Here is a 21,265-nt window from a genome sequence, read left to right on the forward strand (position 1 = left end):
TTCTTAGGTTTTTCTTTTTTTACCTGACCTAGCTTGAATGATCCAGAAGCACCAGTGCCTTTAGTTTGAATCAAATCGCCTGATGTTACTCCTCGTTTAAGAGCCATTTTCAGATGATGATCTGAGTTTTCAGCAACTTTGTAATTTGCATGAATATATTTTGTAATAGCTTGGCGAGATGAACCACCGCGTTCCTTTAGGGTAGCGATAGCAGCCTTGATCATGTCCACATATTTAGGGTGATCAGCTGTCTTCTTTGCAGCAGGTTTCTTCTTGGGTGCGATTTTCTTTGGAGAAGCTGCTTCACTCATTTTTAATGTTTTCTTACAACAATCCAACGATAAACGATGCTTGTTATCACAGTAGAAGTATACTAAACATTACCGTGTAAATGAGATATAATTTAAGACGGTGAGAAGTATGCGGACGTAAAAGTACCACTCCCGGGAATTGATTTGGCGCGAAAACAGAAATGTGTGTTTCTGTACATCGTATAATGTCCGTTTTGGGTGCCGCGACTATGCGAAAGCATGTTAATTTTTATTTGTAGTACGACGCAATAGTCTGCAAGAGAAGCTGCTGGAGTTTGAGGTCTTCAGCATTACATCTAGTCTGTTAATTTGGGCTTCTTCCGCGCTCGTGTTAGGATTTTCATAAAGCGTTCTTTGGTTTGCGTTGCGTATGTCGGCCTACATCATCGACACGGCCTGTTTCCGGCTATTAGGAGCAATTCATATATTGGGCACTGCGTTTCGACTTTTTTATTAGACCACAGTAAAAAAATTCACTCACAGAAGTCCCTTTCTTTCATGGCTACAAACACGAAGAATTCTGTCGTAAGTAAAACGAATGCGCAAGCCAAAATGACGATGGGGCGAAGTCATAAGCATGGCCCTGTGGCCCAATGGATAAGGCATCTGACTACGAATCAGGGGATTCCAGGTTCGACTCCTGGCAGGGTCGCACTGTCGCATTTCGGCTGCATGGTCTACTGTGTAACGCGCGCGCACGTTCTGGCGTAATGCGTTGATAAACGGAATGTACGCAGACATATTGGAAAGTAATATCACGCACTTAGTATCGTCGCCTTTGTTAGCATTCATGTAAGTTACCATCCACTCGCTACAGTCGCTCTCCATCCTACGGCTAAATCAACAGCCGTGATTTTTACTATGTCGCCGTCCATCCGTACGCGGTGACAGTTGTAAGCTTTACAGTAACGTGACATGCTCCACAAGCAGTTACGGTGTGTGGACGATGCCTATCATGGCAACGCTTGTTCTTTATCGCTTCTCGGCCTAATGGCTAAGATCAAGTGTAGTATCTGTTCTTATCAGTTTAATATCTGGTAGGCCATTCTCTGAATGGTCAGTATATTAATCTGATTTTTGGCCTTGGGTCATGGAGGTGGATTCATTCACGCCGTGACCACGGGTTGCCTTGGTGTTGCACTATTACCGATGGCGGCCCACATAAGCAATAAAAGAATAATAGCAGTCCTCTTTCCGACGGCACTCTGCATAGTCTACGGCGGGAACAAAACGCGTACACTGGGGGAGAATACAGCCTATGCCCCGCGACACGGCAGTTTATAACACACTCAAGCCACAAGCATTAACAAACTTTGAAGGGTACCCTCATGCTACGGTGCAGTTCCAACTCATACTTACCTGACGGGGAAGTAAAGACTGATCAATGAGGGTTTTCTTCCAGAGTGAGGCTCTTGCATTGCACTACGCTTGGGCTGACCTCTGCGATTACTGCAAACGTCAGTAACTCGACCGTACAATTTCTGGTAGTGGGGGCCTGCGTCCGCGCTCGCCCCCTCCTTAAGTCAAAATGAATGAGCTTAGAAAAGTTGCGCGGCCAAATGTCGGTGGTGACTTAAACGCTAAGGTAAAACCTCGCTTGGCTGTTACGAAACGTGATTGCGATATAAGTCCTCGGAAGGCGGCGGAATTTTATTTTATTTGCCATTCCGTCAGGGTTATTGGATGATCGGCAATAGATCGAGTTTGTATGCATTTGAAAGCTCTTTTTTCTCGTACTATCACCTGAAAATGTCGTAGGAAAATGTCATAGGAAACACTTTCAACAACCGCCACGTTCCTTAATTGTTATAACAAGAAATATATCACAGCAAATGAAAATGAAAAGCCTACGACACCGGGAGTTCCCAGGCGGTCCCCCATCCAAGTACTATCCCGGCCCGACGATGCTTAACTTCCGTGATCAGACGAGAACGGGTGTGTTCATCGTGGTATGGCCGTAGACATTAGTAGGTGCAAATACGTGCAATTTATTTTGACGTTGTGATCAAATTTTTTTATTTAATTTCTTTGAGTTACTTAGGACAAGGCGTATGCATGGATTATCTATTAGACTTTAAGGTTATAGTTTTGTGAAAAAAACAATGTTTTTTTAAAGATGTGTGGCTATAAAAATAGCCGTTGTTTTCTGAGTGTAGCGGTTTACTTCTTCTGTCCTTTGTCGTTCTTCTTTGGGAGTAAGACAGCTTGAATGTTTGGCAAAACACCACCAGCTGCAATGGTTACACCGCTCAAAAGTTTGTTTAATTCTTCATCATTACGAACAGCCAATTGTAAATGTCTTGGAATAATCCTAGCTTTTTTGTTGTCTCTTGCTGCGTTACCAGCCAACTCCAATATCTCAGCAGATAAATATTCCAAGACGGCTGCTAAGTAAACTGGTGCTCCAGATCCAATTCGGTTAGCATAGTGCCCTCTACGAAGGAATCTATGCACTCTACCGACTGGAAATTGAAGTCCAGCTCTTGAGGATCTTGTCTTGGCTTTAGCCTTAGCTTTTCCACCTTTTCCACGTCCAGACATAACTGCGATTTGATTTGTAAGTTAATACAAAAACGTACGAATATTTAACGTAAGTGTTAACGAAATAAACTTTACTCGTTTTTTCATCATAAAAATAGGATCGAAATCATGTTTTTTTAACCAATCATAATTAAGTATTAAACAAAAGATTTTTTTTTTAACCAATTAAATTGCGTATCGGCGTTTTCGGATCGAATTCGATCCGATTTTTTTACTTATAAACAAAAAGTTTTGACTTGCAGTTTAATGCTTATTTACAAGTTAAGTAGCAAAAATTTTTAACCATGTCTGACGCAGCAGCTAAAGGAGGAAAACAGGCACCTAAAGTAGCCAAGAAAGGTGAAAAAAGAGCCGGCAAAAAAGGAGGAAAGATTGGTGGAACTGGTGAAAAGAAACGCAAGAGAAAGAGAAAGGAAAGTTATGCTATTTACATCTACAATGTTTTGAAACAAGTTCACCCAGATGTCGGAGTTTCAAGCAAAGCTATGAGCATCATGAACTCATTTGTCAACGACATCTTTGAGCGCATTGCTTCCGAAGCTTCGCGTTTGGCTCTTCAAAACAAAAAGTCGACCATCTCTTCTCGTGAAATTCAAACCGCAGTACGTCTTCTCTTGCCTGGAGAACTTGCAAAACACGCAGTCAGTGAAGGTACAAAAGCCGTCACAAAATACACAAGCAGCAAGTAAACCAACGTCTACCAAACACAAACGGTCTTTTTTAAGACCACACATCTTTAAAAAAACATTTACTTGGCGTCACTACAAGTTAACCGAAGTTAATAAAACTTCTAAATAATGTGCTTAAGAACACTAGCCTACATTTAAAATACTTCCCCATGTGTGTGTGGATTAGCTTCACTTTTCATACGTATTATTAGCTGTACTTGCAGAAAAGACAAGTACATTGATCCATGTTATTGCTTACATTTAACTTAACCCAGCTTTTCACGGAAACACTCCCAGGCAAATTAACCCTAAAAAGTATTTCTAAATTTTTTTTGTGTCATATATGACATAGTATCGTATAGCAATAAATGTAACTGTGACAAGACTTTACACATTGTGTAATTTGGAAGCGTGCACAAAGTAATGTTTTAAAAGATTTGTGGCTATAAAAATAGCCGTTTTTGTTGAGCAATGACAACGCTTAACCTCCGAATCCGTAAAGAGTTCTTCCTTGACGTTTTAAGGCATAAACAACATCCATAGCGATAACGGTCTTGCGTTTAGCGTGCTCTGTGTAGGTTACAGCATCACGAATAACATTCTCTAAGAAAACCTTCAGTACACCTCTGGTTTCCTCATAGATAAGGCCAGAGATACGTTTGACACCACCTCGTCGAGCAAGACGCCGAATAGCAGGTTTTGTGATTCCCTGAATGTTATCACGAAGAATTTTTCGGTGACGTTTAGCACCTCCTTTTCCCAATCCTTTACCTCCTTTTCCGCGTCCAGACATATTGATATAGTTGCGTACAGAACGAGTACAAAAACAACGTTTGAGTTAACAGAATTCAGACAGCTTTAAAAAGAGGCCATAAAATTACCTACTGCTCGTGGAAACACCCTAATTAACCAATAGAGTTGCGTCATTACAAAATGTTCCGAACATTTTGTACATTTTTTTAAGTAAAACTGTAGTTTTTTTAAAAATTCGTGGTCTTAATGTTTCAGTAAGGCAATAAATTTGGCATCGTTGGAATTCGCCAAACCTTCTGCTACTTACTAAAAAAAAAAAAAGTCAAAAGCTTTTGTGTATCAGAAGATACAGCCGTTTTCCCGTAGCCAAAAAACACAGATTTTATAAAAATGTTAAAGTAATGAGCGTAATGTCATTATGCAGCCAATCAGAAATTACTTTCTTAGCACCAATCAAATGGTTTGTTTTGAACCTTAGCTGTCAATCAATATGAGAAATAAAACTTTGGCGCGATAGTGCATTTTAGACCGTCTTGTGTATCCGTACTACATCGACTTCTTAAAATATGGCTCGTACAAAGCAAACTGCACGTAAATCTACTGGAGGAAAGGCTCCACGAAAACAACTCGCCACTAAAGCTGCGAGGAAAAGCGCACCAGCTACTGGAGGAGTGAAAAAACCACATCGTTACAGACCTGGTACAGTTGCTCTCAGAGAAATCAGAAGATACCAGAAGTCAACCGAGCTCTTGATCCGCAAGTTGCCTTTCCAGCGTCTTGTGCGAGAAATTGCTCAGGACTTCAAAACAGATCTGCGATTCCAGAGCACAGCCGTTATGGCTCTGCAAGAGGCTTCTGAAGCGTACCTTGTTGGCTTGTTCGAGGATACTAACTTGTGTGCCATTCACGCAAAACGAGTTACAATCATGCCTAAAGACATCCAGTTGGCAAGAAGAATTCGTGGGGAACGTGCCTAAGCATCTTACCAAACAAAAAACGGCTATTTTTATAGCCACACATCCATAAAAAATATTACGGCTAGCTTTTTATATCAAACTTTGTCCTGCTTTCTGTTTAAATTTTATGCTACATAAAAATTTTATGCTACATAAAGTTTGACAATGTTAAAAATATGAAGGGCAAGAAAAGTAAAAGCAAGAAAATAAGAAATTTAAAAACGAAAATACTTAAACTTAGGGAATCTAATCTTAAATTTACTCTTTTTTAACTGTTTAAGTGACTTAAACAAGTTTAACTTTGTACCAAGATAATGTTTTTTTGTAAATGTGTGGCTATAAAAATAGCCGTTTGTTAATGTAATAGCCAGATACACACAAATTATTTTTTTGCGGTCTTCTTTGCTGCCTTTTTGGGAGTCTTTTTGACCTTCTTTGCTGCAGGTTTTTTAGCAACAGGCTTCTTTGTGGGTTTCTTAGCTGCTGGTTTCTTAGCCGAGGCTTTCTTTGTGGCAGGCTTCTTTGCTGCTTTCTTTGGCGTGCTCTTCTTTGCTGGCTTCTTTTTTGGTGTACTTTTCTTTGCAGTAGGCTTCTTTGCCGTTGGCTTTTTTGCTGCGGCCTTTTTCTTAGGTTTTTCTTTTTTTACCTGACCTAGCTTGAATGATCCAGAAGCACCAGTGCCTTTAGTTTGAATCAAATCGCCTGATGTTACTCCTCGTTTAAGAGCCATTTTCAGATGATGATCTGAGTTTTCAGCAACTTTGTAATTTGCATGAATATATTTTGTAATAGCTTGGCGAGATGAACCACCGCGTTCCTTTAGGGTAGCGATAGCAGCCTTGATCATGTCCACATATTTAGGGTGATCAGCTGTCTTCTTTGCAGCAGGTTTCTTCTTGGGTGCGATTTTCTTTGGAGAAGCTGCTTCACTCATTTTTAATGTTTTCTTACAACAATCCAACGATAAACGATGCTTGTTATCACAGTAGAAGTATACTAAACATTACCGTGTAAATGAGATATAATTTAAGACGGTGCGAAGTATGCGGACGTAAAAGTACCACTCCCGGGAATTGATTTGGCGCGAAAACAGAAATGTGTGTTTCTGTACATCGTATAATGTCCGTTTTGGGTGCCGCGACTATGCGAAAGCATGTTAATTTTTATTTGTAGTACGACGCAATAGTCTGCAAGAGAAGCTGCTGGAGTTTGATGTCTTCAGCATTACATCTAGTCTGTTAATTTGGGCTTCTTCCGCGCTCGTGTTAGGATTTTCATAAAGCGTTCTTTGGTTTGCGTTGCGTATGTCGGCCTACATCATCGACACGGCCTGTTTCCGGCTATTAGGAGCAATTCATATATTGGGCACTGCGTTTCGACTTTTTTATTAGACCACAGTAAAAAAATTCACTCACAGAAGTCCCTTTCTTTCATGGCTACAAACACGAAGAATTCTGTCGTAAGTAAAACGAATGCGCAAGCCAAAATGACGATGGGGCGAAGTCATAAGCATGGCCCTGTGGCCCAATGGATAAGGCATCTGACTACGAATCAGGGGATTCCAGGTTCGACTCCTGGCAGGGTCGCACTGTCGCATTTCGGCTGCATGGTCTACTGTGTAACGCGCGCGCACGTTCTGGCGTAATGCGTTGATAAACGGAATGTACGCAGACATATTGGAAAGTAATATCACGCACTTAGTATCGTCGCCTTTGTTAGCATTCATGTAAGTTACCATCCACTCGCTACAGTCGCTCTCCATCCTACGGCTAAATCAACAGCCGTGATTTTTACTATGTCGCCGTCCATCCGTACGCGGTGACAGTTGTAAGCTTTACAGTAACGTGACATGCTCCACAAGCAGTTACGGTGTGTGGACGATGCCTATCATGGCAACGCTTGTTCTTTATCGCTTCTCGGCCTAATGGCTAAGATCAAGTGTAGTATCTGTTCTTATCAGTTTAATATCTGGTAGGCCATTCTCTGAATGGTCAGTATATTAATCTGATTTTTGGCCTTGGGTCATGGAGGTGGATTCATTCACGCCGTGACCACGGGTTGCCTTGGTGTTGCACTATTACCGATGGCGGCCCACATAAGCAATAAAAGAATAATAGCAGTCCTCTTTCCGACGGCACTCTGCATAGTCTACGGCGGGAACAAAACGCGTACACTGGGGGAGAATACAGCCTATGCCCCGCGACACGGCAGTTTATAACACACTCAAGCCACAAGCATTAACAAACTTTGAAGGGTACCCTCATGCTACGGTGCAGTTCCAACTCATACTTACCTGACGGGGAAGTAAAGACTGATCAATGAGGGTTTTCTTCCAGAGTGAGGCTCTTGCATTGCACTACGCTTGGGCTGACCTCTGCGATTACTGCAAACGTCAGTAACTCGACCGTACAATTTCTGGTAGTGGGGGCCTGCGTCCGCGCTCGCCCCCTCCTTAAGTCAAAATGAATGAGCTTAGAAAAGTTGCGCGGCCAAATGTCGGTGGTGACTTAAACGCTAAGGTAAAACCTCGCTTGGCTGTTACGAAACGTGATTGCGATATAAGTCCTCGGAAGGCGGCGGAATTTTATTTTATTTGCCATTCCGTCAGGGTTATTGGATGATCGGCAATAGATCGAGTTTGTATGCATTTGAAAGCTCTTTTTTCTCGTACTATCACCTGAAAATGTCGTAGGAAAATGTCATAGGAAACACTTTCAACAACCGCCACGTTCCTTAATTGTTATAACAAGAAATATATCACAGCAAATGAAAATGAAAAGCCTACGACACCGGGAGTTCCCAGGCGGTCCCCCATCCAAGTACTATCCCGGCCCGACGATGCTTAACTTCCGTGATCAGACGAGAACGGGTGTGTTCATCGTGGTATGGCCGTAGACATTAGTAGGTGCAAATACGTGCAATTTATTTTGACGTTGTGATCAAATTTTTTTATTTAATTTCTTTGAGTTACTTAGGACAAGGCGTATGCATGGATTATCTATTAGACTTTAAGGTTATAGTTTTGTGAAAAAAACAATGTTTTTTTAAAGATGTGTGGCTATAAAAATAGCCGTTGTTTTCTGAGTGTAGCGGTTTACTTCTTCTGTCCTTTGTCGTTCTTCTTTGGGAGTAAGACAGCTTGAATGTTTGGCAAAACACCACCAGCTGCAATGGTTACACCGCTCAAAAGTTTGTTTAATTCTTCATCATTACGAACAGCCAATTGTAAATGTCTTGGAATAATCCTAGCTTTTTTGTTGTCTCTTGCTGCGTTACCAGCCAACTCCAATATCTCAGCAGATAAATATTCCAAGACGGCTGCTAAGTAAACTGGTGCTCCAGATCCAATTCGGTTAGCATAGTGCCCTCTACGAAGGAATCTATGCACTCTACCGACTGGAAATTGAAGTCCAGCTCTTGAGGATCTTGTCTTGGCTTTAGCCTTAGCTTTTCCACCTTTTCCACGTCCAGACATAACTGCGATTTGATTTGTAAGTTAATACAAAAACGTACGAATATTTAACGTAAGTGTTAACGAAATAAACTTTACTCGTTTTTTCATCATAAAAATAGGATCGAAATCATGTTTTTTTAACCAATCATAATTAAGTATTAAACAAAAGATTTTTTTTTTAACCAATTAAATTGCGTATCGGCGTTTTCGGATCGAATTCGATCCGATTTTTTTACTTATAAACAAAAAGTTTTGACTTGCAGTTTAATGCTTATTTACAAGTTAAGTAGCAAAAATTTTTAACCATGTCTGACGCAGCAGCTAAAGGAGGAAAACAGGCACCTAAAGTAGCCAAGAAAGGTGAAAAAAGAGCCGGCAAAAAAGGAGGAAAGATTGGTGGAACTGGTGAAAAGAAACGCAAGAGAAAGAGAAAGGAAAGTTATGCTATTTACATCTACAATGTTTTGAAACAAGTTCACCCAGATGTCGGAGTTTCAAGCAAAGCTATGAGCATCATGAACTCATTTGTCAACGACATCTTTGAGCGCATTGCTTCCGAAGCTTCGCGTTTGGCTCTTCAAAACAAAAAGTCGACCATCTCTTCTCGTGAAATTCAAACCGCAGTACGTCTTCTCTTGCCTGGAGAACTTGCAAAACACGCAGTCAGTGAAGGAACAAAAGCCGTCACAAAATACACAAGCAGCAAGTAAACCAACGTCTACCAAACACAAACGGTCTTTTTTAAGACCACACATCTTTAAAAAAACATTTACTTGGCGTCACTACAAGTTAACCGAAGTTAATAAAACTTCTAAATAATGTGCTTAAGAACACTAGCCTACATTTAAAATACTTCCCCATGTGTGTGTGGATTAGCTTCACTTTTCATACGTATTATTAGCTGTACTTGCAGAAAAGACAAGTACATTGATCCATGTTATTGCTTACATTTAACTTAACCCAGCTTTTCACGGAAACACTCCCAGGCAAATTAACCCTACAAAGTATTTCTAAATTTTTTTTGTGTCATATATGACATAGTATCGTATAGCAATAAATGTAACTGTGACAAGACTTTACACATTGTGTAATTTGGAAGCGTGCACAAAGTAATGTTTTAAAAGATTTGTGGCTATAAAAATAGCCGTTTTTGTTGAGCAATGACAACGCTTAACCTCCGAATCCGTAAAGAGTTCTTCCTTGACGTTTTAAGGCATAAACAACATCCATAGCGGTAACGGTCTTGCGTTTAGCGTGCTCTGTGTAGGTTACAGCATCACGAATAACATTCTCTAAGAAAACCTTCAGTACACCTCTGGTTTCCTCATAGATAAGGCCAGAGATACGTTTGACACCACCTCGTCGAGCAAGACGCCGAATAGCAGGTTTTGTGATTCCCTGAATGTTATCACGAAGAATTTTTCGGTGACGTTTAGCACCTCCTTTTCCCAATCCTTTACCTCCTTTTCCGCGTCCAGACATATTGATATAGTTGCGTACAGAACGAGTACAAAAACAACGTTTGAGTTAACAGAATTCAGACAGCTTTAAAAAGAGGCCATAAAATTACCTACTGCTCGTGGAAACACCCTAATTAACCAATAGAGTTGCGTCATTACAAAATGTTCCGAACATTTTGTACATTTTTTTAAGTAAAACTGTAGTTTTTTTAAAAATTCGTGGTCTTAATGTTTCAGTAAGGCAATAAATTTGGCATCGTTGGAATTCGCCAAACCTTCTGCTACTTACTAAAAAAAAAAAAAGTCAAAAGCTTTTGTGTATCAGAAGATACAGCCGTTTTCCCGTAGCCAAAAAACACAGATTTTATAAAAATGTTAAAGTAATGAGCGTAATGTCATTATGCAGCCAATCAGAAATTACTTTCTTAGCACCAATCAAATGGTTTGTTTTGAACCTTAGCTGTCAATCAATATGAGAAATAAAACTTTGGCGCGATAGTGCATTTTAGACCGTCTTGTGTATCCGTACTACATCGACTTCTTAAAATATGGCTCGTACAAAGCAAACTGCACGTAAATCTACTGGAGGAAAGGCTCCACGAAAACAACTCGCCACTAAAGCTGCGAGGAAAAGCGCACCAGCTACTGGAGGAGTGAAAAAACCACATCGTTACAGACCTGGTACAGTTGCTCTCAGAGAAATCAGAAGATACCAGAAGTCAACCGAGCTCTTGATCCGCAAGTTGCCTTTCCAGCGTCTTGTGCGAGAAATTGCTCAGGACTTCAAAACAGATCTGCGATTCCAGAGCACAGCCGTTATGGCTCTGCAAGAGGCTTCTGAAGCGTACCTTGTTGGCTTGTTCGAGGATACTAACTTGTGTGCCATTCACGCAAAACGAGTTACAATCATGCCTAAAGACATCCAGTTGGCAAGAAGAATTCGTGGGGAACGTGCCTAAGCATCTTACCAAACAAAAAACGGCTATTTTTATAGCCACACATCCATAAAAAATATTACGGCTAGCTTTTTATATCAAACTTTGTCCTGCTTTCTGTTTAAATTTTATGCTACATAAAAATTTTATGCTACATAAAGTTTGACAATGTTAAAAATATGAAGGGCAAGAAAAATAAAAGCAGGAAAATAAGAAATTTAAAAACGAAAATACTTAAACTTAGGGAATCTAATCTTAAATTTACTCTTTTTTAACTGTTTAAGTGACTTAAACAAGTTTAACTTTGTACCAAGATAATGTTTTTTTGTAAATGTGTGGCTATAAAAATAGCCGTTTGTTAATGTAATAGCCAGATACACACAAATTATTTTTTTGCGGTCTTCTTTGCTGCCTTTTTGGGAGTCTTTTTGACCTTCTTTGCTGCAGGTTTTTTAGCAACAGGCTTCTTTGTGGGTTTCTTAGCTGCTGGTTTCTTAGCCGAGGCTTTCTTTGTGGCAGGCTTCTTTGCTGCTTTCTTTGGCGTGCTCTTCTTTGCTGGCTTCTTTTTTGGTGTACTTTTCTTTGCAGTAGGCTTCTTTGCCGTTGGCTTTTTTGCTGCGGCCTTTTTCTTAGGTTTTTCTTTTTTTACCTGACCTAGCTTGAATGATCCAGAAGCACCAGTGCCTTTAGTTTGAATCAAATCGCCTGATGTTACTCCTCGTTTAAGAGCCATTTTCAGATGATGATCTGAGTTTTCAGCAACTTTGTAATTTGCATGAATATATTTTGTAATAGCTTGGCGAGATGAACCACCGCGTTCCTTTAGGGTAGCGATAGCAGCCTTGATCATGTCCACATATTTAGGGTGATCAGCTGTCTTCTTTGCAGCAGGTTTCTTCTTGGGTGCGATTTTCTTTGGAGAAGCTGCTTCACTCATTTTTAATGTTTTCTTACAACAATCCAACGATAAACGATGCTTGTTATCACAGTAGAAGTATACTAAACATTACCGTGTAAATGAGATATAATTTAAGACGGTGCGAAGTATGCGGACGTAAAAGTACCACTCCCGGGAATTGATTTGGCGCGAAAACAGAAATGTGTGTTTCTGTAGATCGTGTAATGTCCGTTTTGGGTGCCGCGACTATGCGAAAGCATGTTAATTTTTATTTGTAGTACGACGCAATAGTCTGCAAGAGAAGCTGCTGGAGTTTGAGGTCTTCAGCATTACATCTAGTCTGTTAATTTGGGCTTCTTCCGCGCTCGTGTTAGGATTTTCATAAAGCGTTCTTTGGTTTGCGTTGCGTATGTCGGCCTACATCATCGACACGGCCTGTTTCCGGCTATTAGGAGCAATTCATATATTGGGCACTGCGTTTCGACTTTTTTATTAGACCACAGTAAAAAAATTCACTCACAGAAGTCCCTTTCTTTCATGGCTACAAACACGAAGAATTCTGTCGTAAGTAAAACGAATGCGCAAGCCAAAATGACGATGGGGCGAAGTCATAAGCATGGCCCTGTGGCCCAATGGATAAGGCATCTGACTACGAATCAGGGGATTCCAGGTTCGACTCCTGGCAGGGTCGCACTGTCGCATTTCGGCTGCATGGTCTACTGTGTAACGCGCGCGCACGTTCTGGCGTAATGCGTTGATAAACGGAATGTACGCAGACATATTGGAAAGTAATATCACGCACTTAGTATCGTCGCCTTTGTTAGCATTCATGTAAGTTACCATCCACTCGCTACAGTCGCTCTCCATCCTACGGCTAAATCAACAGCCGTGATTTTTACTATGTCGCCGTCCATCCGTACGCGGTGACAGTTGTAAGCTTTACAGTAACGTGACATGCTCCACAAGCAGTTACGGTGTGTGGACGATGCCTATCATGGCAACGCTTGTTCTTTATCGCTTCTCGGCCTAATGGCTAAGATCAAGTGTAGTATCTGTTCTTATCAGTTTAATATCTGGTAGGCCATTCTCTGAATGGTCAGTATATTAATCTGATTTTTGGCCTTGGGTCATGGAGGTGGATTCATTCACGCCGTGACCACGGGTTGCCTTGGTGTTGCACTATTACCGATGGCGGCCCACATAAGCAATAAAAGAATAATAGCAGTCCTCTTTCCGACGGCACTCTGCATAGTCTACGGCGGGAACAAAACGCGTACACTGGGGGAGAATACAGCCTATGCCCCGCGACACGGCAGTTTATAACACACTCAAGCCACAAGCATTAACAAACTTTGAAGGGTACCCTCATGCTACGGTGCAGTTCCAACTCATACTTACCTGACGGGGAAGTAAAGACTGATCAATGAGGGTTTTCTTCCAGAGTGAGGCTCTTGCATTGCACTACGCTTGGGCTGACCTCTGCGATTACTGCAAACGTCAGTAACTCGACCGTACAATTTCTGGTAGTGGGGGCCTGCGTCCGCGCTCGCCCCCTCCTTAAGTCAAAATGAATGAGCTTAGAAAAGTTGCGCGGCCAAATGTCGGTGGTGACTTAAACGCTAAGGTAAAACCTCGCTTGGCTGTTACGAAACGTGATTGCGATATAAGTCCTCGGAAGGCGGCGGAATTTTATTTTATTTGCCATTCCGTCAGGGTTATTGGATGATCGGCAATAGATCGAGTTTGTATGCATTTGAAAGCTCTTTTTTCTCGTACTATCACCTGAAAATGTCGTAGGAAAATGTCATAGGAAACACTTTCAACAACCGCCACGTTCCTTAATTGTTATAACAAGAAATATATCACAGCAAATGAAAATGAAAAGCCTACGACACCGGGAGTTCCCAGGCGGTCCCCCATCCAAGTACTATCCCGGCCCGACGATGCTTAACTTCCGTGATCAGACGAGAACGGGTGTGTTCATCGTGGTATGGCCGTAGACATTAGTAGGTGCAAATACGTGCAATTTATTTTGACGTTGTGATCAAATTTTTTTATTTAATTTCTTTGAGTTACTTAGGACAAGGCGTATGCATGGATTATCTATTAGACTTTAAGGTTATAGTTTTGTGAAAAAAACAATGTTTTTTTAAAGATGTGTGGCTATAAAAATAGCCGTTGTTTTCTGAGTGTAGCGGTTTACTTCTTCTGTCCTTTGTCGTTCTTCTTTGGGAGTAAGACAGCTTGAATGTTTGGCAAAACACCACCAGCTGCAATGGTTACACCGCTCAAAAGTTTGTTTAATTCTTCATCATTACGAACAGCCAATTGTAAATGTCTTGGAATAATCCTAGCTTTTTTGTTGTCTCTTGCTGCGTTACCAGCCAACTCCAATATCTCAGCAGATAAATATTCCAAGACGGCTGCTAAGTAAACTGGTGCTCCAGATCCAATTCGGTTAGCATAGTGCCCTCTACGAAGGAATCTATGCACTCTACCGACTGGAAATTGAAGTCCAGCTCTTGAGGATCTTGTCTTGGCTTTAGCCTTAGCTTTTCCACCTTTTCCACGTCCAGACATAACTGCGATTTGATTTGTAAGTTAATACAAAAACGTACGAATATTTAACGTAAGTGTTAACGAAATAAACTTTACTCGTTTTTTCATCATAAAAATAGGATCGAAATCATGTTTTTTTAACCAATCATAATTAAGTATTAAACAAAAGATTTTTTTTTTAACCAATTAAATTGCGTATCGGCGTTTTCGGATCGAATTCGATCCGATTTTTTTACTTATAAACAAAAAGTTTTGACTTGCAGTTTAATGCTTATTTACAAGTTAAGTAGCAAAAATTTTTAACCATGTCTGACGCAGCAGCTAAAGGAGGAAAACAGGCACCTAAAGTAGCCAAGAAAGGTGAAAAAAGAGCCGGCAAAAAAGGAGGAAAGATTGGTGGAACTGGTGAAAAGAAACGCAAGAGAAAGAGAAAGGAAAGTTATGCTATTTACATCTACAATGTTTTGAAACAAGTTCACCCAGATGTCGGAGTTTCAAGCAAAGCTATGAGCATCATAAACTCATTTGTCAACGACATCTTTGAGCGCATTGCTTCCGAAGCTTCGCGTTTGGCTCTTCAAAACAAAAAGTCGACCATCTCTTCTCGTGAAATTCAAACCGCAGTACGTCTTCTCTTGCCTGGAGAACTTGCAAAACACGCAGTCAGTGAAGGAACAAAAGCCGTCACAAAATACACAAGCAGCAAGTAAACCAACGTCTACCAAACACAAACGGTCTTTTTTAAGACCACACATCTTTAAAAAAACATTTACTTGGCGTCACTACAAGTTAACCGAAGTTAATAAAACTTCTAAATAATGTGCTTAAGAACACTAGCCTACATTTAAAATACTTCCCCATGTGTGTGTGGATTAGCTTCACTTTTCATACGTATTATTAGCTGTACTTGCAGAAAAGACAAGTACATTGATCCATGTTATTGCTTACATTTAACTTAACCCAGCTTTTCACGGAAACACTCCCAGGCAAATTAACCCTACAAAGTATTTCTAAATTTTTTTTGTGTCATATATGACATAGTATCGTATAGCAATAAATGTAACTGTGACAAGACTTTACACATTGTGTAATTTGGAAGCGTGCACAAAGTAATGTTTTAAAAGATTTGTGGCTATAAAAATAGCCGTTTTTGTTGAGCAATGACAACGCTTAACCTCCGAATCCGTAAAGAGTTCTTCCTTGACGTTTTAAGGCATAAACAACATCCATAGCGGTAACGGTCTTGCGTTTAGCGTGCTCTGTGTAGGTTACAGCATCACGAATAACATTCTCTAAGAAAACCTTCAGTACACCTCTGGTTTCCTCATAGATAAGGCCAGAGATACGTTTGACACCACCTCGTCGAGCAAGACGCCGAATAGCAGGTTTTGTGATTCCCTGAATGTTATCACGAAGAATTTTTCGGTGACGTTTAGCACCTCCTTTTCCCAATCCTTTACCTCCTTTTCCGCGTCCAGACATATTGATATAGTTGCGTACAGAACGAGTACAAAAACAACGTTTGAGTTAACAGAATTCAGACAGCTTTAAAAAGAGGCCATAAAATTACCTACTGCTCGTGGAAACACCCTAATTAACCAATAGAGTTGCGTCATTACAAAATGTTCCGAACATTTTGTACATTTTTTTAAGTAAAACTGTAGTTTTTTTAAAAATTCGTGGTCTTAATGTTTCAGTAAGGCAATAAATTTGGCATCGTTGGAATTCGCCAAACCTTCTGCTACTTACTAAAAAAAAAAAAAGTCAAAAGCTTTTGTGTATCAGAAGATACAGCCGTTTTCCCGTAGCCAAAAAACACAGATTTTATAAAAATGTTAAAGTAATGAGCGTAATGTCATTATGCAGCCAATCAGAAATTACTTTCTTAGCACCAATCAAATGGTTTGTTTTGAACCTTAGCTGTCAATCAATATGAGAAATAAAACTTTGGCGCGATAGTGCATTTTAGACCGTCTTGTGTATCCGTACTACATCGACTTCTTAAAATATGGCTCGTACAAAGCAAACTGCACGTAAATCTACTGGAGGAAAGGCTCCACGAAAACAACTCGCCACTAAAGCTGCGAGGAAAAGCGCACCAGCTACTGGAGGAGTGAAAAAACCACATCGTTACAGACCTGGTACAGTTGCTCTCAGAGAAATCAGAAGATACCAGAAGTCAACCGAGCTCTTGATCCGCAAGTTGCCTTTCCAGCGTCTTGTGCGAGAAATTGCTCAGGACTTCAAAACAGATCTGCGATTCCAGAGCACAGCCGTTATGGCTCTGCAAGAGGCTTCTGAAGCGTACCTTGTTGGCTTGTTCGAGGATACTAACTTGTGTGCCATTCACGCAAAACGAGTTACAATCATGCCTAAAGACATCCAGTTGGCAAGAAGAATTCGTGGGGAACGTGCCTAAGCATCTTACCAAACAAAAAACGGCTATTTTTATAGCCACACATCCATAAAAAATATTACGGCTAGCTTTTTATATCAAACTTTGTCCTGCTTTCTGTTTAAATTTTATGCTACATAAAAATTTTATGCTACATAAAGTTTGACAATGTTAAAAATATGAAGGGCAAGAAAAGTAAAAGCAAGAAAATAAGAAATTTAAAAACGAAAATACTTAAACTTAGGGAATCTAATCTTAAATTTACTCTTTTTTAACTGTTTAAGTGACTTAAACAAGTTTAACTTTGTACCAAGATAATGTTTTTTTGTAAATGTGTGGCTATAAAAATAGCCGTTTGTTAATGTAATAGCCAGATACACACAAATTATTTTTTTGCGGTCTTCTTTGCTGCCTTTTTGGGAGTCTTTTTGACCTTCTTTGCTGCAGGTTTTTTAGCAACAGGCTTCTTTGTGGGTTTCTTAGCTGCTGGTTTCTTAGCCGAGGCTTTCTTTGTGGCAGGCTTCTTTGCTGCTTTCTTTGGCGTGCTCTTCTTTGCTGGCTTCTTTTTTGGTGTACTTTTCTTTGCAGTAGGCTTCTTTGCCGTTGGCTTTTTTGCTGCGGCCTTTTTCTTAGGTTTTTCTTTTTTTACCTGACCTAGCTTGAATGATCCAGAAGCACCAGTGCCTTTAGTTTGAATCAAATCGCCTGATGTTACTCCTCGTTTAAGAGCCATTTTCAGATGATGATCTGAGTTTTCAGCAACTTTGTAATTTGCATGAATATATTTTGTAATAGCTTGGCGAGATGAACCACCGCGTTCCTTTAGGGTAGCGATAGCAGCCTTGATCATGTCCACATATTTAGGGTGATCAGCTGTCTTCTTTGCAGCAGGTTTCTTCTTGGGTGCGATTTTCTTTGGAGAAGCTGCTTCACTCATTTTTAATGTTTTCTTACAACAATCCAACGATAAACGATGCTTGTTATCACAGTAGAAGTATACTAAACATTACCGTGTAAATGAGATATAATTTAAGACGGTGCGAAGTATGCGGACGTAAAAGTACCACTCCCGGGAATTGATTTGGCGCGAAAACAGAAATGTGTGTTTCTGTACATCGTATAATGTCCGTTTTGGGTGCCGCGACTATGCGAAAGCATGTTAATTTTTATTTGTAGTACGACGCAATAGTCTGCAAGAGAAGCTGCTGGAGTTTGAGGTCTTCAGCATTACATCTAGTCTGTTAATTTGGGCTTCTTCCGCGCTCGTGTTAGGATTTTCATAAAGCGTTCTTTGGTTTGCGTTGCGTATGTCGGCCTACATCATCGACACGGCCTGTTTCCGGCTATTAGGAGCAATTCATATATTGGGCACTGCGTTTCGACTTTTTTATTAGACCACAGTAAAAAAATTCACTCACAGAAGTCCCTTTCTTTCATGGCTACAAACACGAAGAATTCTGTCGTAAGTAAAACGAATGCGCAAGCCAAAATGACGATGGGGCGAAGTCATAAGCATGGCCCTGTGGCCCAATGGATAAGGCATCTGACTACGAATCAGGGGATTCCAGGTTCGACTCCTGGCAGGGTCGCACTGTCGCATTTCGGCTGCATGGTCTACTGTGTAACGCGCGCGCACGTTCTGGCGTAATGCGTTGATAAACGGAATGTACGCAGACATATTGGAAAGTAATATCACGCACTTAGTATCGTCGCCTTTGTTAGCATTCATGTAAGTTACCATCCACTCGCTACAGTCGCTCTCCATCCTACGGCTAAATCAACAGCCGTGATTTTTACTATGTCGCCGTCCATCCGTACGCGGTGACAGTTGTAAGCTTTACAGTAACGTGACATGCTCCACAAGCAGTTACGGTGTGTGGACGATGCCTATCATGGCAACGCTTGTTCTTTATCGCTTCTCGGCCTAATGGCTAAGATCAAGTGTAGTATCTGTTCTTATCAGTTTAATATCTGGTAGGCCATTCTCTGAATGGTCAGTATATTAATCTGATTTTTGGCCTTGGGTCATGGAGGTGGATTCATTCACGCCGTGACCACGGGTTGCCTTGGTGTTGCACTATTACCGATGGCGGCCCACATAAGCAATAAAAGAATAATAGCAGTCCTCTTTCCGACGGCACTCTGCATAGTCTACGGCGGGAACAAAACGCGTACACTGGGGGAGAATACAGCCTATGCCCCGCGACACGGCAGTTTATAACACACTCAAGCCACAAGCATTAACAAACTTTGAAGGGTACCCTCATGCTACGGTGCAGTTCCAACTCATACTTACCTGACGGGGAAGTAAAGACTGATCAATGAGGGTTTTCTTCCAGAGTGAGGCTCTTGCATTGCACTACGCTTGGGCTGACCTCTGCGATTACTGCAAACGTCAGTAACTCGACCGTACAATTTCTGGTAGTGGGGGCCTGCGTCCGCGCTCGCCCCCTCCTTAAGTCAAAATGAATGAGCTTAGAAAAGTTGCGCGGCCAAATGTCGGTGGTGACTTAAACGCTAAGGTAAAACCTCGCTTGGCTGTTACGAAACGTGATTGCGATATAAGTCCTCGGAAGGCGGCGGAATTTTATTTTATTTGCCATTCCGTCAGGGTTATTGGATGATCGGCAATAGATCGAGTTTGTATGCATTTGAAAGCTCTTTTTTCTCGTACTATCACCTGAAAATGTCGTAGGAAAATGTCATAGGAAACACTTTCAACAACCGCCACGTTCCTTAATTGTTATAACAAGAAATATATCACAGCAAATGAAAATGAAAAGCCTACGACACCGGGAGTTCCCAGGCGGTTACACCGCTCAAAAGTTTGTTTAATTCTTCATCATTACGAACAGCCAATTGTAAATGTCTTGGAATAATCCTAGCTTTTTTGTTGTCTCTTGCTGCGTTACCAGCCAACTCCAATATCTCAGCAGATAAATATTCCAAGACGGCTGCTAAGTAAACTGGTGCTCCAGATCCAATTCGGTTAGCATAGTGCCCTCTACGAAGGAATCTATGCACTCTACCGACTGGAAATTGAAGTCCAGCTCTTGAGGATCTTGTCTTGGCTTTAGCCTTAGCTTTTCCACCTTTTCCACGTCCAGACATAACTGCGATTTGATTTGTAAGTTAATACAAAAACGTACGAATATTTAACGTAAGTGTTAACGAAATAAACTTTACTCGTTTTTTCATCATAAAAATAGGATCGAAATCATGTTTTTTTAACCAATCATAATTAAGTATTAAACAAAAGATTTTTTTTTTAACCAATTAAATTGCGTATCGGCGTTTTCGGATCGAATTCGATCCGATTTTTTTACTTATAAACAAAAAGTTTTGACTTGCAGTTTAATGCTTATTTACAAGTTAAGTAGCAAAAATTTTTAACCATGTCTGACGCAGCAGCTAAAGGAGGAAAACAGGCACCTAAAGTAGCCAAGAAAGGTGAAAAAAGAGCCGGCAAAAAAGGAGGAAAGATTGGTGGAACTGGTGAAAAGAAACGCAAGAGAAAGAGAAAGGAAAGTTATGCTATTTACATCTACAATGTTTTGAAACAAGTTCACCCAGATGTCGGAGTTTCAAGCAAAGCTATGAGCATCATAAACTCATTTGTCAACGACATCTTTGAGCGCATTGCTTCCGAAGCTTCGCGTTTGGCTCTTCAAAACAAAAAGTCGACCATCTCTTCTCGTGAAATTCAAACCGCAGTACGTCTTCTCTTGCCTGGAGAACTTGCAAAACACGCAGTCAGTGAAGGAACAAAAGCCGTCACAAAATACACAAGCAGCAAGTAAACCAACGTCTACCAAACACAAACGGTCTTTTTTAAGACCACACATCTTTAAAAAAACATTTACTTGGCGTCACTACAAGTTAACCGAAGTTAATAAAACTTCTAAATAATGTGCTTAAGAACACTAGCCTACATTTAAAATACTTCCCCATGTGTGTGTGGATTAGCTTCACTTTTCATACGTATTATTAGCTGTACTTGCAGAAAAGACAAGTACATTGATCCATGTTATTGCTTACATTTAACTTAACCCAGCTTTTCACGGAAACACTCCCAGGCAAATTAACCCTACAAAGTATTTCTAAATTTTTTTTGTGTCATATATGACATAGTATCGTATAGCAATAAATGTAACTGTGACAAGACTTTACACATTGTGTAATTTGGAAGCGTGCACAAAGTAATGTTTTAAAAGATTTGTGGCTATAAAAATAGCCGTTTTTGTTGAGCAATGACAACGCTTAACCTCCGAATCCGTAAAGAGTTCTTCCTTGACGTTTTAAGGCATAAACAACATCCATAGCGGTAACGGTCTT

The 21,265-nt window shown here is 40.5% G+C and overlaps 15 non-coding genes across 15 annotated transcripts; 12 read left to right on the forward strand and 3 right to left on the reverse strand.

Annotated features, from left to right (window-relative positions):
• Positions 1-890: 890 nt before the first annotated feature.
• Positions 891-963, forward strand: Trnar-acg (transfer RNA arginine (anticodon ACG)). Its single transcript has one exon. It is a non-coding gene; the product is annotated as a tRNA-Arg (tRNA).
• Positions 964-1,285: 322 nt separating this feature from the next.
• LOC130661407 (U2 spliceosomal RNA) lies at positions 1,286-1,477 on the forward strand. The gene has a single exon (XR_008988599.1). It is a non-coding gene; the product is annotated as a U2 spliceosomal RNA (small nuclear RNA).
• A 185-nt stretch (positions 1,478-1,662) lies between these two features.
• Positions 1,663-1,827, forward strand: LOC130660359 (U1 spliceosomal RNA). Its single transcript, XR_008987559.1, has one exon. It is a non-coding gene; the product is annotated as a U1 spliceosomal RNA (small nuclear RNA).
• A 328-nt stretch (positions 1,828-2,155) lies between these two features.
• On the reverse strand, positions 2,156-2,274 carry LOC130658407 (5S ribosomal RNA). The gene has a single exon (XR_008985623.1). It is a non-coding gene; the product is annotated as a 5S ribosomal RNA (ribosomal RNA).
• A 4,468-nt stretch (positions 2,275-6,742) lies between these two features.
• Positions 6,743-6,815, forward strand: Trnar-acg (transfer RNA arginine (anticodon ACG)). Its single transcript has one exon. It is a non-coding gene; the product is annotated as a tRNA-Arg (tRNA).
• A 322-nt stretch (positions 6,816-7,137) lies between these two features.
• Positions 7,138-7,329, forward strand: LOC130661408 (U2 spliceosomal RNA). Its single transcript, XR_008988600.1, has one exon. It is a non-coding gene; the product is annotated as a U2 spliceosomal RNA (small nuclear RNA).
• A 185-nt stretch (positions 7,330-7,514) lies between these two features.
• Positions 7,515-7,679, forward strand: LOC130660361 (U1 spliceosomal RNA). The gene has a single exon (XR_008987561.1). It is a non-coding gene; the product is annotated as a U1 spliceosomal RNA (small nuclear RNA).
• Positions 7,680-8,007: 328 nt separating this feature from the next.
• Positions 8,008-8,126, reverse strand: LOC130658409 (5S ribosomal RNA). Its single transcript, XR_008985624.1, has one exon. It is a non-coding gene; the product is annotated as a 5S ribosomal RNA (ribosomal RNA).
• Positions 8,127-12,594: 4,468 nt separating this feature from the next.
• On the forward strand, positions 12,595-12,667 carry Trnar-acg (transfer RNA arginine (anticodon ACG)). Its single transcript has one exon. It is a non-coding gene; the product is annotated as a tRNA-Arg (tRNA).
• A 322-nt stretch (positions 12,668-12,989) lies between these two features.
• Positions 12,990-13,181, forward strand: LOC130661409 (U2 spliceosomal RNA). Its single transcript, XR_008988601.1, has one exon. It is a non-coding gene; the product is annotated as a U2 spliceosomal RNA (small nuclear RNA).
• A 185-nt stretch (positions 13,182-13,366) lies between these two features.
• LOC130660362 (U1 spliceosomal RNA) lies at positions 13,367-13,531 on the forward strand. Its single transcript, XR_008987562.1, has one exon. It is a non-coding gene; the product is annotated as a U1 spliceosomal RNA (small nuclear RNA).
• Positions 13,532-13,859: 328 nt separating this feature from the next.
• Positions 13,860-13,978, reverse strand: LOC130658410 (5S ribosomal RNA). The gene has a single exon (XR_008985625.1). It is a non-coding gene; the product is annotated as a 5S ribosomal RNA (ribosomal RNA).
• Positions 13,979-18,446: 4,468 nt separating this feature from the next.
• Trnar-acg (transfer RNA arginine (anticodon ACG)) lies at positions 18,447-18,519 on the forward strand. The gene has a single exon. It is a non-coding gene; the product is annotated as a tRNA-Arg (tRNA).
• A 322-nt stretch (positions 18,520-18,841) lies between these two features.
• LOC130661410 (U2 spliceosomal RNA) lies at positions 18,842-19,033 on the forward strand. The gene has a single exon (XR_008988602.1). It is a non-coding gene; the product is annotated as a U2 spliceosomal RNA (small nuclear RNA).
• Positions 19,034-19,218: 185 nt separating this feature from the next.
• On the forward strand, positions 19,219-19,383 carry LOC130660363 (U1 spliceosomal RNA). The gene has a single exon (XR_008987563.1). It is a non-coding gene; the product is annotated as a U1 spliceosomal RNA (small nuclear RNA).
• Positions 19,384-21,265: the final 1,882 nt, after the last annotated feature.

The sequence above is a fragment of the Hydractinia symbiolongicarpus genome, chromosome 9, assembly GCF_029227915.1.
Source record: "Hydractinia symbiolongicarpus strain clone_291-10 chromosome 9, HSymV2.1, whole genome shotgun sequence".
Classification (NCBI taxonomy): Eukaryota; Metazoa; Cnidaria; class Hydrozoa; order Anthoathecata; family Hydractiniidae; genus Hydractinia; species Hydractinia symbiolongicarpus.